The sequence below is a fragment of the Leucoraja erinacea genome, chromosome 16, assembly GCF_028641065.1.
Source record: "Leucoraja erinacea ecotype New England chromosome 16, Leri_hhj_1, whole genome shotgun sequence".
NCBI classification, from domain to species: domain Eukaryota; kingdom Metazoa; phylum Chordata; class Chondrichthyes; order Rajiformes; family Rajidae; genus Leucoraja; species Leucoraja erinaceus.
Genome location: NC_073392.1, coordinates 36,982,649 through 36,994,403, shown reverse-complemented (window position 1 = coordinate 36,994,403; position 11,755 = coordinate 36,982,649). Strand labels below are relative to the sequence as shown.

At 43.0% G+C, this 11,755-nt stretch overlaps 1 non-coding gene across 1 annotated transcript; it reads right to left on the bottom strand.

Annotated features, from left to right (window-relative positions):
* Positions 1-10,504: 10,504 nt before the first annotated feature.
* On the bottom strand, positions 10,505-10,587 carry trnal-uaa (transfer RNA leucine (anticodon UAA)). The gene has a single exon. It is a non-coding gene; the product is annotated as a tRNA-Leu (tRNA).
* Positions 10,588-11,755: the final 1,168 nt, after the last annotated feature.

Genomic DNA, 11,755 nt, shown 5'->3' with positions numbered 1-11,755 from the left:
ATCTTCGGTTTAATCCAGCATCTGCAGTTTCTTACTACACCCTCCAATTTAATATTGTGTTCAGCTGCGAGAAGGTGAGACAGTGTATGCTGGGCAACATGTTCCACACTAGCAGTGCTGGTGTTGGATCAATATTACCTACAGGCTGTGAACATAAATATGTGTAGGGAGGAACTGCAGATGTTGCTTTACAGAATCTGGTCTGAAGAAGGGCTATGACCCGAAACATCACCTACTCCTTTTCCCCAGAGATGCTGCCTGTCCCTCTGTCCAGCATTATATGTCTGTCTTCGGTTTAAACCAGCATCTGCAGTTCCTTCCTACACATCACTTTAGAAGATGCTGGCTGCCATTATGTTTGTAAAGATGTACTGTGGGATCAATAATGTGCTCAATTAATGCTGGCTCTTTCCTGCTTTTAAGTCAGGCCTTTTGAGTTTAACATATTCCCATTGCAAAAAACAATGCCATTCTACATTCCACAGGCCAATTCCTTGGGCTTTAAGCCCCTGCATAGCCAAATGCCTTTCTTTCTGTGAGCATTAGTTGTGCTATAAGACTATTTAAATTGAATAGTTTAGAGTCATAGAGTCACGGAGTGATAGAGTGTGGAAACAGGCCCTTAGGCCCGACTTGCCCACACCGGCCAACAATGTCCCAGCTACATTAGTTCCACCTGTCTGCTCTTGGTTCATATCCCTGCAAACCTGTCCTTTCCATGTACCTGTATAACTGTTTCTTAAATGATGGGATATTCCCAGCCTCAACTACCTCCTCTGGCAGCTTGTTCCATACACCCACCACTAAGGTTGCCAACTTTTTCACTCCCAAATAAGGGACAAAAGGGACAAATTCCCGACGGCAATTTGTTGACCGACTTGGCCGTGGCTGGGTGAATGATGAGTTTGCCCAGGTGCTGTACTACACATAAAGCACAGTCAGCGGGCCAGCTGAGGAGTTGTGGCCCAGATGCTGGATCTTGCACGTGTCGCCGCGCACAGTCCGGAACCCTATCCAACTGATGAACTGATGATCGGCCAGGATAAGGTGGTGTCGGCGGTAAGCGGAGGTCAGAAGGTCGGACAGCTGGCTGGGCTGCCGGCCGACGGGGCCATGGGCAGGGCGCTTCTACTGCACTACATGGGCTGCACTATGTCGGGACGGGTGGGGTGGGGCTGGACGCGCAGCTCCGACCCGACAGTCCCATCGACCCGAGCAGTAGCAGTCAAATACGGGAGAAGGGCTGTCCCGAATGGGACAAACCAAATTTGCCCAATATACGGGAATATCCCGGCTAATACAGGACAGTTGGCAACCCTACCCACCACCCTATGTGTAAAAAGGGTTTACCCCTTGGATTTCTATTACATCTTTCCCCTTCAACTTGAACCTATGTCCTCTGATCCTCATTCTCCATCTCTGGGTGAAAGACTGTGCATCTACCCGATCTATTCCTCTCATGATTTTGTACACCTCTATAAGATCACCCCTCATCTTCCTGCGCTCCATGGAACAGAGTCCCAGCCTACTCAACCTCTCCCTACAGCTTACACCCTGTAGTCCTGGCAACAAGTCTATGTTAGGATTTGTCAAAAGATGTGTTAATGCTGATAATATGTATAATGCAGCACCGGCATGTAATCAATATCCTGATAAGAGATTGATCAAGGTGTGAAGTTTCACCTTGATACACTACTTGTCACCTCTTAAGCAACACTTTGATTTATTGCAATAATTTATAATGTACACTATGTGAGTTCCTGTGTATTCAGAGGCTAGAAATTAACTTTGTTCTAGATAATGATCCAGTCATCTGGCACAGCAAGGACAGGGGTTTCATCTATAAATATATACTGAACAAGTTGATATAGTTACACTGTATTGTCTGAAGAAGGTTCTCGACCCGAAACGTCACCCATTCCTTTTCGCCTGTCCCGCTGAGTGACTCCAGCTTTTTGTGTCTATCTGCCACTTTAACTTGGTCTGTTGGCGTTGCCCAAGTCTTTTTGAAGTGAAGATAATAACTACTGCATTTCCTTTCTGGTGCAGGGTTAGACATAATGGAAAGTACACTCTCACTCAATTATATTCGAGACAGAAAAGGCAGGGCTGTCTTCCTTTCAGCAGTTGTAGTCAAACTCAATAGACTTCCGAGTATTGATTGTGTATAGCAGTTATGGGATTTGACAGATTATGCTCTTCCCCTGTAACTTTTATCACTCAGCTGTCCCCTTTTACTGCTGCTTGCCAACTACTCTGTCACACTATCAACTGATGGGAAATGAACCAGCGACATCCTGCCTGGAATGGTGCAAAGAATCTCCCTAACATTAGTAACATGCTTCAGACAACTTGAGTAAGTGCGCTTTAATGATCTGAGCTGAAGGTTAGTCTACGGACTTTGCATTTGTTTACATTGCAAATGATTTACTTCACTTTGCAAAGATTTAAAATCACATTGTAAATCACTAGATATTTATAATGTTGGCACGTTCTTTAGGATTGTACAGGATGTTTTTGTCATATTTTAAGTTATTACTTGTTTATAAAAGACTCTTCTATTAAGATGAGGCCTGCAGATGTTCAAAATCTCTTATTATTCAAATACTATCACACTTGATGACCCACTTTGTTCTCCCAGCTAATATAGACACAAAATGCTGGAGTAACTCAGCATGTCTGGAGAGAAGGAATGGGTGACGTTTTGGGTTGAGACCCTTCTTCAGACTGAGAGCCAGGGGAGAGGGAAACTAGAGATATAGACGTTGATGTAAAGAGAAGCAGAACAAATAAATTAAAGACATGCAATGATAATCAAAGAAGCAAGCAGTCTGTTGTTAGCTGTGGGGCGGGTGAAAACGAGTTATACACATCTTTGGTGCTAAGATGTAGGAAGGAACTGCAGATGCAGGTTTAAACCGAAGATAGACACAAAAAGCTGGAGTAACTCAGCAGGTCCGACAGCATCTCTGGAGAAAAAGAATAGGTGACATTTCAGGTCGGGACCCTACTTCAGACTGGTGCTATGGTCCTGTGGCAGATAAAACAGCTCTCGGCTGTTCAGTTGTTTGGGAGATGACATTAAATGCATGATTTTAGACGTCGATCCCAGGAATTAAATCCTCCTGGGTTTTATTCAGAAACCTGGGAATGTTGTGTTGGGAGTACAATTCAATCTGTCCATGTTCACCAATACCTGAAGTAAATTAGACAGCAGCATTACAAGGGAAATGTCAAATTGTCTTTTCCATTCACACTGCTCCACACACGACTACAGCATCTTCATCAAAGGCACGGCCTAGAAATGTGTGTAAAAGTGCATTAACGCTGAACTTGTTCATGGTTAGCTCCTCAACACTCCAGATAAAGTTAGCCCTGGTTCATTTGGTTTAAGTCAAGTTTAAAATACAGCGTAGAAACAGGCCCTTCGGCCCACCAAGTCCCCATCGACCATCGATCCCCCCCACACCAACATTATCCTACACCCACTAGGGACAATGTTTACATTTACATCAAGCCAGTTCGCCTACAAACCTGTCCGTCTTTGGAGTGCGGGAGTAAACTGGATCTCCCGGAGAAAACCCACGCAGGTCACGGGAAGAAAGTACAGGGCACCCGTAGTTAGTATCGAACCCAGGTCTCTGGTGCTGGAAGGCAGCAACTCTACCATTGCACCACCATGGTCTTCTTCTGCTTTTCATGTCCGTCTTGTTACAAATGTTGGCCTCGCTGCCATCGCCCGTCCTGAAAAGGACGCAAGCTTCCGGCGACAATCAGTGGAAGCCATCACTTGTCGCAGTAGATGATGGTGGCAGCAGCATTAGCTCAGGTACTTCCAGTTGCCAGCCCCGTGACGTGGATGCTTCCGCTGTGGAGCCACCACCATGGTATAAGCATTTTTTTATTACAGATGTAGATCTCATTCAAGATAATACTTTAAATTAATTACTAATTTGATTTATTATCTACTGTATTTATCTTCATATCTTTATTGGGACTTTCTTGTATATAACTTAAATCAAATCTAATTCCTCCTGGTTTATACAATCCAATTGTCAGTTAGGATTCATTAATCTCAATGTGGAAGAACCATGTAGCTGTTTGCTTTGCAGTGGGAACCAACCATACAAAGAGTTTATAGGCTGCCTGAAGAAGGGTCTCGACCCGACACCTCACCCATTCCTTCTCTCCAGAGATGCTGTCGGTCCCGCTGAATTACTCCAGCATTTTGTGTCTTTCTTCGGTTGAAACCAGCATCTGTAGTCCCTTCCTACACAATTCATTCACTGTTCTATGTTATCAGAGAGCAACTACATTAAACTCTTGCAGTGGTTTAAAGTGAAGGGATACATTTAGAGTGCAGCAATAGACACGAGTGAAAATACTTAGGTCAAACCATAACTATGGGCACAGCACCTGGCATTTTTGACATTTTGACACAGTTTCTTTATCAGATAATAATTTAACACTAAGGCTTCAATAGAAGATCAGAATGAAAGGAAATATTTCGATTCTGCTGAAAATCTTTAGTAGTGTAGATAGATGCAAGAATCACCTCCAATTGGATATTTTTTCTTGTGCTATGGAGCAACCATATGAAACTTACAAGCTATTGACAATTACAATCATTTCAAGAAAATGTTGCATCTCGCACCAGTCTCCAATCTCTTTGTATAGTTGATTCCCACTGCACAATGATGTAAACATCAGGCTTTGGTTCTGTCGTATGGTCATAAGTGATTGGGGCAGAATTAGGCCATTCGGCCCATCAAGTATACTTCACCATTCAATCATGTCTGATCTATCTCTCCCTCCTAACCCCATTCTCCTGCCTTCTCCCCATAACCTTTGACACCCGTACTAATCAAGAATCAGTCTATCTCTGCCTTAAAAATATCCATTGACTTGGCCTCCACAACAGAAGGTTGTGGAGGCCAAGTCAATGGATATTTTTAAGGCAAAGAATTCCACAGATTCATCACCCTCTGACTAATGAAATTCCTCCTCGTCTCATTATAGACAATAGGTGCAGGAGTAGGCCATTCGGCCCTTCGAGCTTGCACCGCCATTCAATGTGTTCATGGCTGATCATCCCCAATCAGTACCCCGTTCCTGCCTACTCCCCATATCCCCTGCTATTTTTAAGAGCCCTATCTAGCTCTCTCTTGAAAGCATCCAGAGGACCTGCCTCCACCGCCCTCTGAGGCAGAAAATTCCACAGACTCACCACTCTCTGTGAGAAAAAGTGTTTCCTCGTCTCCGTTCTAAATGGCTTACTCCTTATTCTTAAACTGTGGCCCCTGGTTCTGGACTCCCCCAACTTCGGGAACATGTTTCCTGTCTCTAGCATAACAATCTTATATGTATTAATGAGATCCCCTCACATCCTTCTAAACTCCAGAGTGTACAAGCCCAGCTGCTCCTAAAGGAACGTCCTTTAACTCTGAGCCTATGACCGCTAGTTCTAGATGTTCCTACAAGTGGAAATATCCTCCACGTCCACTCTATCCAGGCCTTTCACTTTTCGGTATGTTTACAGGAGCCAATGCAAGCGCATGGCAAATCTGTTTATCCTAATCTTGCTAGGAAAGGCTGTAGGTCAGTGGATGTTTTTAAGGCAGAGATAGATAGATTCTTGATTGGTATGGGTGTCAGAGGTTATGGGTAGAATGGAGTTAGGAGGGAGAGATAGATCAGCCATGATTGAATGGCAGATTAGACTTGATGGGCCGAATGGCCTAATTCTCCTCCTATTGCTTATGACCTTATCTTATGGGTATGTTGCTGTGATCCATGGTGCTGTGGAGCATCACCCATAGGCTTTATCTTCTGGGCCATGTGTTTAGTTAGTTCTAGTTGGTGTGACTAATTAATTAGTTAAAGTCACACTAAGGCCTTGACTTTAGTGTGTTAACTCACTGAGTTACCCCAGCACTTTTTCTTATCAGCCAGCATCTGCAATTCCTCGTGTCTCCATTTGAGGAGCAACTTCCTTTTTTCAAACTACAGTTAGCTTTTTACATCAGAAAAGTTGGCGAGCATTTTGGAAGTGTACAAAATCTACACATTGAGTGAGATAGAGACATAGAGACATCAAAGATATTCTACCATACAATAGCTATCAAACATTAATGGTCGTTTAGGCTCTACTATTCTACATGCGTTATAAATCGCTAATACCTTTCCTTAAATTCACTTTGGCAAATATATCCCAGGGAGGTAATGATTATTAAGAGCTGATAAGGGTGTCTTCAATTTTAGTCTTTGGAAATTTATGATTTAAATGATTTCTTGCAGCAGAGCTGTTATTTTGTGGAGGATAACTGTCATAGGGAGAGAACGTGGTGAATTTTTCCAGAATAATTAACAGAAACCTAAACGAATAAGGGAAATATCCTGTTCCCTTCACCTCTCCCAATAGTCCATTGAAATTCCATTCGGAGGCAAAGGGAATCCTTGTGAAAGATGCTGAATTGCTTTGTCGAACAGCTTTGTCCACCAGATGGCAAAGTGGTGCTACAGTTGTAAAATAAGTTATATTTTATTCTTAGGTTCTCGTATAATAAGGACATTAATGCTAGTGAACTGGAATTCAAGGCCACCTGAGAGTAGTACTGGACACTTCCTCTGTTACTGTCAACACATACGCACTAAAATATGTCGAGGTAAATTATCAGACAAAAAAATGTTCAAGTCTCCTTCAAGGCAAATTGTAAGAGCTTCAGGAATTCCTCTACAAATTAGATATGACCCCACCTAAAGGAGGCACAAGACTGAAACACAGCTTTCCATTGGAAATACAGAACAACTGTTGAGTATTGTTTGAACTCAACACTGTCACAAAGTAAATAAAATTGTATCTTCCAGATCTTAAAAAATGACAGCAGAAAATATCGTCTGCAATAAAAAACCCGATACTTGAACTTTGAAGATACTGAAAGAGAAATATAAAAATAGGAAGCTTTGTTGATAAAAAGACATCAAGGAAAGTATGTAAAAAGAGCTTAAATGGTATAGGTAAATTAATAGTTGGAATAAATAACTGAAAGAACTATTTAAAATAGAGAGTTTGAAAATGGACAACAAAATAACAAAGCTGTAGCAAGTGGGCCGACAGGAAGACAAACCTATCATAGTTATTAGCAGGTCATTAACTTTGAAGGACAACAATTTGTAGTTATGGAGCAGCTTTTAACCTGGGAAATGGTTCATGTGATTAGTGTAGTTGAGTTTAGAGATACATTGTGGAAACAGGTCCTTTGGCCTACCGAGTCCGTGGTGACCAGCGAGCACTTGTACACTAGTTCCATTCTACACACTAGGGACAAATTGCAGAAGCCAATTAACCTACAACCCAGTGGTTTGGAGTTTGGAGTGGGGAAGGAAACCGGAGCACTCAGAGGAAACCCATGCAGTCACAGGGCGTAACGTGTAAACTCCACACAGACAGCACCCAAGATCAGGATCTAACAAGGGTCTCGGGCGCTGTGAGGCAGCCGTGCCACCGTGCTGCCTGCTGTAATAGAACCTGGTATAATGAAATTGTTATCAAATAAAATATGGCAGCTGACTCAGGATAAGCATGCAGGTACAACAGGCAGCGAAGAAAGCAAACGGCATGTTGGCCTTTATAACAAGAGGAGTTAAGTATAGGAGCGAAGAGGTCCTTCTGCAGTTGTACAGAGCCCTAGTGAGACCACACCTGGAGTATTGTGTGCAGTTTTGGTCCCCTAATTTGAGGAAGGACATTCTTGCTATTGAGGGGGTGCAGCGTAGGTTCACAAGGTTAATTCCCGGGATGGCGGGATTGTCACATGCTGAGAGAATGGAGCAGCTGGGCTTGTATACTATGGTATTTAGGATGAGAATGGGATCTTATTGAAACATGTAAGATTATTAAGGGTTTGGACACGCTGGAGGCAGGAAACATGTTCCCGATGTTGGGGGAGTCCAGAACCAGGGCCACAGTTTAAGAATAAGGGGTAAGCCATTTAGAATGGAGATGAGGAAATACTTTTTTGCACAGAGAGTTGTGAGTGTGTGGAATTTTTTGCCTCAGAGTGCGGTGGAGGCCGGTTCTCTGGATGCTTTCAAGAGAGTGTTAGATAGCGCTCTTAAAGATAGCAGAGTCAAGCGATATGGGGAGAAGGCAGGAACAGGGTACTAATTGTGGATGATCAGCCATGATCACATTGAATGGCGGTGCTGGCTCGAAAGGCCAAATGGCCTATTCCTGCACCTATTGTCTATTGATGTTAAGATGGCTGACCAAACAGTATATGAACAGTATAACTCACTTTCACCCAACAAACAGCTAACTAATTTCCTTTATCATTGTTCCTTTTTTACATATATTTCAATCATTTGTTCTTTATCTCTCTACATCATCATCTATATCTCTCGTTTCCTTTTCCCATGATTAGTCGAAGAAGAGCCTCGACCCGAAATGTCACCCATTCCTTCCCCACGGAGATGCTGCCTATCCTGCTGAGTTATTCCAGCTTTTCGTGACGAAAATTATTGCAATGATCTCAAGGCCAGAACTGACAGAGTAAAGACATCTCAGAGAGCTGTAAATCCGGAGATAACCTACACAGTGAGGGATAAGGGATTTTGGAAAACAAAAGTAAGAATTTGGAAACTTGGTTGGAGTGATACAGTGTGGAAACAGGCCCTAGGGCTCAACTTGCCCACACTGGCCAGTATGTCCCAGCTACACTAGTTACACCAGCCCACGTTTTAACTAGTTCAACAAGGAGCAAGGAGTGAATGAGATAATACAAGTTGCAACATGGGCAACAGCCTCTTGCATGGCTGCAGCTTCATGGGCAGTTTGGCAAGGTGTGTGGTGGTACAATAAAATTAAGTTTACAGATAACAAAGGCAAGGTTGAGCGTTGCAGAAACAAATGTCCTGGGGCAGGGGCAGTCAGACCACATTACAGGTGGAAATATATGGTCTCGGTGGTTAAATGTTTACGGGGCCTGAAGTTCACATTGGGGTCAAATATGACACCAAGGTTACAAGACCAGGATGGGGCTAATACCAGACCATGTGATGGATGGAGACCCAAGTTGTTGGCTTTGATCTTCCTAATGTTTAGTTGAAGCACAATTCTGTTCATCCGGTGCTAGATGTCAGGTGAGCCATTTGGGAATTTAGAGATGGGGCTGAAGAATGGGTTGGGGAGGAGGGGTTGACAGGTATTGATGATGTAAAACTGGACTTCATAGGTGGAACAGAAATATAGAAAAATAGGTGCAGGAGTAGGCCACTCGGTCCTTCGAACCAGCACTGCCATTCAATATGATCATGGCTGATCATCCAAAATCAGTAACCTGTTCCTGCTTTCTCCCCATACCCCCTTGATTCCATTAGCCCTAAGAGCTATATCTAACTCTCTCTTGAATACATCCAGTGAATTGGCCTCCACTGCCTTCCTTGGCAGAGAATTCCACAGATTCACAACTCACTGTGTGAAAACTTTTTTCCTCATCTCAGTCCTAAATGGTCTACCCCTTATTCTTAAACTGCGACATCTAGTTCAGGACTCCCCAACATCGGGAACATATTTTCCTGCACCTAGCCTGTCCAATCCCTTAAGAACTTTATATGTTTCAATAAGATCCCCTCTCAACCATCTAAATTCCAGTGAATACTAGCCCAGTCCACCCATTTTTTCATCATATGTCAGTCACCGGGAGCCTCGTGCAGCGTTACTTTGAATGGGTTCCAAAGCGGAAGAAAAACTTGCAGAAGGTTCAGTTGGAAGATGAGAAAATCAACAACTTGGTCTAACATTTGATAAAGCCTCTTGTGGGAAACTGATCCAGAAGATGATGACGTGTTGGATCCCCAGTGAAGTGTCTGTTTGGTTCAGAACTGACTTATTCACACAAGACAGACGGTAGTTGTGGAAGAGCGCTGGTCAGGCCGCATATGGAATATTGTGAGCTAATTAGGGCACCATATCTGAGGACGAATGTGCTGGCTCTGGAAAAGGTTTACAGGAGTGATCCCAGGAATGAGTAGATTAACCTACAATGACCGTTTGTCGGCACTGGGCCTTTACTCGCTAGAGTTTAGAAGAATGAGGGGGGGACCTAATTGAAACATATGACCTATCTCTCCCTCCAATCCCCATTCTCCTGCCTTCTTCCCATAACTCCTGACACCTGCACTAATCAAGAATCTATCTCTGCCTTAAAAGATATCCACTGAAATGGCCTCCACAGCCTTCTAATTTTCACCACCCTCCGCCTAATGAAATTTCTCCTCATCTCCTTCCTAAAAGAACATCCTTTAATTCTGAATCTGACCTCTAATCCTCGACTCTCCCACAAGAAAAAACTTCCTCTCCACATCTACTCTATCCAAGCCTTTCACTATTCTGTATGTTTCACTGAGGTCCCCCCTCATTCTTCTAAACTCCAGCGAGTCCAGGCCCAGTGCCGACAGATGTTCATCATTTGGTTAACCTACTCATTCCTGGGATAAAATCTAATACCAGGTGTGGGCTTTGAACCCACGCAGACATATGTCCATTGGATCTTAAGTCCAACGCCTTAACCACTCGGCCATCCTGGTTGGAGATATGGATCACATGCAGGCAGGAGTGATGAGTTGTACTTTGCATCATGTACGCCACTTGCATCATGGGTTCATGCTTTACTGCTCCATGCTCAATGTAATATCTCAACTTCAAATTGCATGTTGCATCACAGAAGTGTTGTTCTAACTGTAAGTTCTAAGGGAAAGAGGGAAAATTATCAAGGAATTCATGCAAGCATAGGTATTATTGTCAAGAGTCAAGAGTGTTTTATTGTCATGTGTCCCAGATAGAACAATGAAATTCTTGCTGGTGCAGCACAACAGAATATGTACACATAGTACATAATGGAGAAAAAAAGTTTGGTGTGTATATATATACACATGCACGCATACTCAATAAATAAACAAATCTAGTGCAATAATAATAATAGTCTGTCACTGGTCTATTGAACCGTTTATCGCGTTTGCTCACTGAATTTCATCAAAAGTAAGGCATTATTAACTTACTTTTGATGAAATTCAGCGAGTAAACGCGATAATTCCCGATATTTTGGATCTTTAAATCTCCACGGCAAATGTCGGCTGTTCACTTCCGCTGTTTTCTACCTTCAGTTCCCTCTTGTAATTACCTTACTTTCTATCTTTTTTTTTGCCTGAAAATTTAGGTCGCTGTGCTTCACGGTCACCCCGACTAGCACAGAAAATTTCAGCTAAAAAATCGGCCGTTTTCCATGTTTTTAACGGGTGGGAAAGTGCGTGTTTCCCCATTCACTAACATGTACCGATGTGACATATGTCCTCCAGTTAAAATTTTCGGTCACGTGAGGGGGGATCTACGCTCATTTGACATTTGGTGAAATCACCCTATACACACACACATACACACACACACATATAATATACATATATATATACACTATATACAATATATATGTATATACTTACATACATACACGCACACATGCATACACATACAATAACAGTCAATAATAGTAGGGGGTAGGATACTGACGTGGAAGGAAAATTGGTTGGCAGACAGGAAACAAAGAGTAGGGATTAACGGGTCCCTTTCAGAATGGCAGGCAGTGACTAGTGGGGTACCACAAGGCTCAGTGCTGGGAACGCAGCTATTTACAATATACTGTGCGGTTCCGAATAAATTTCAAGATCCTCCTCTTTGTCTACAAAGCCCTCAATGGGCTTG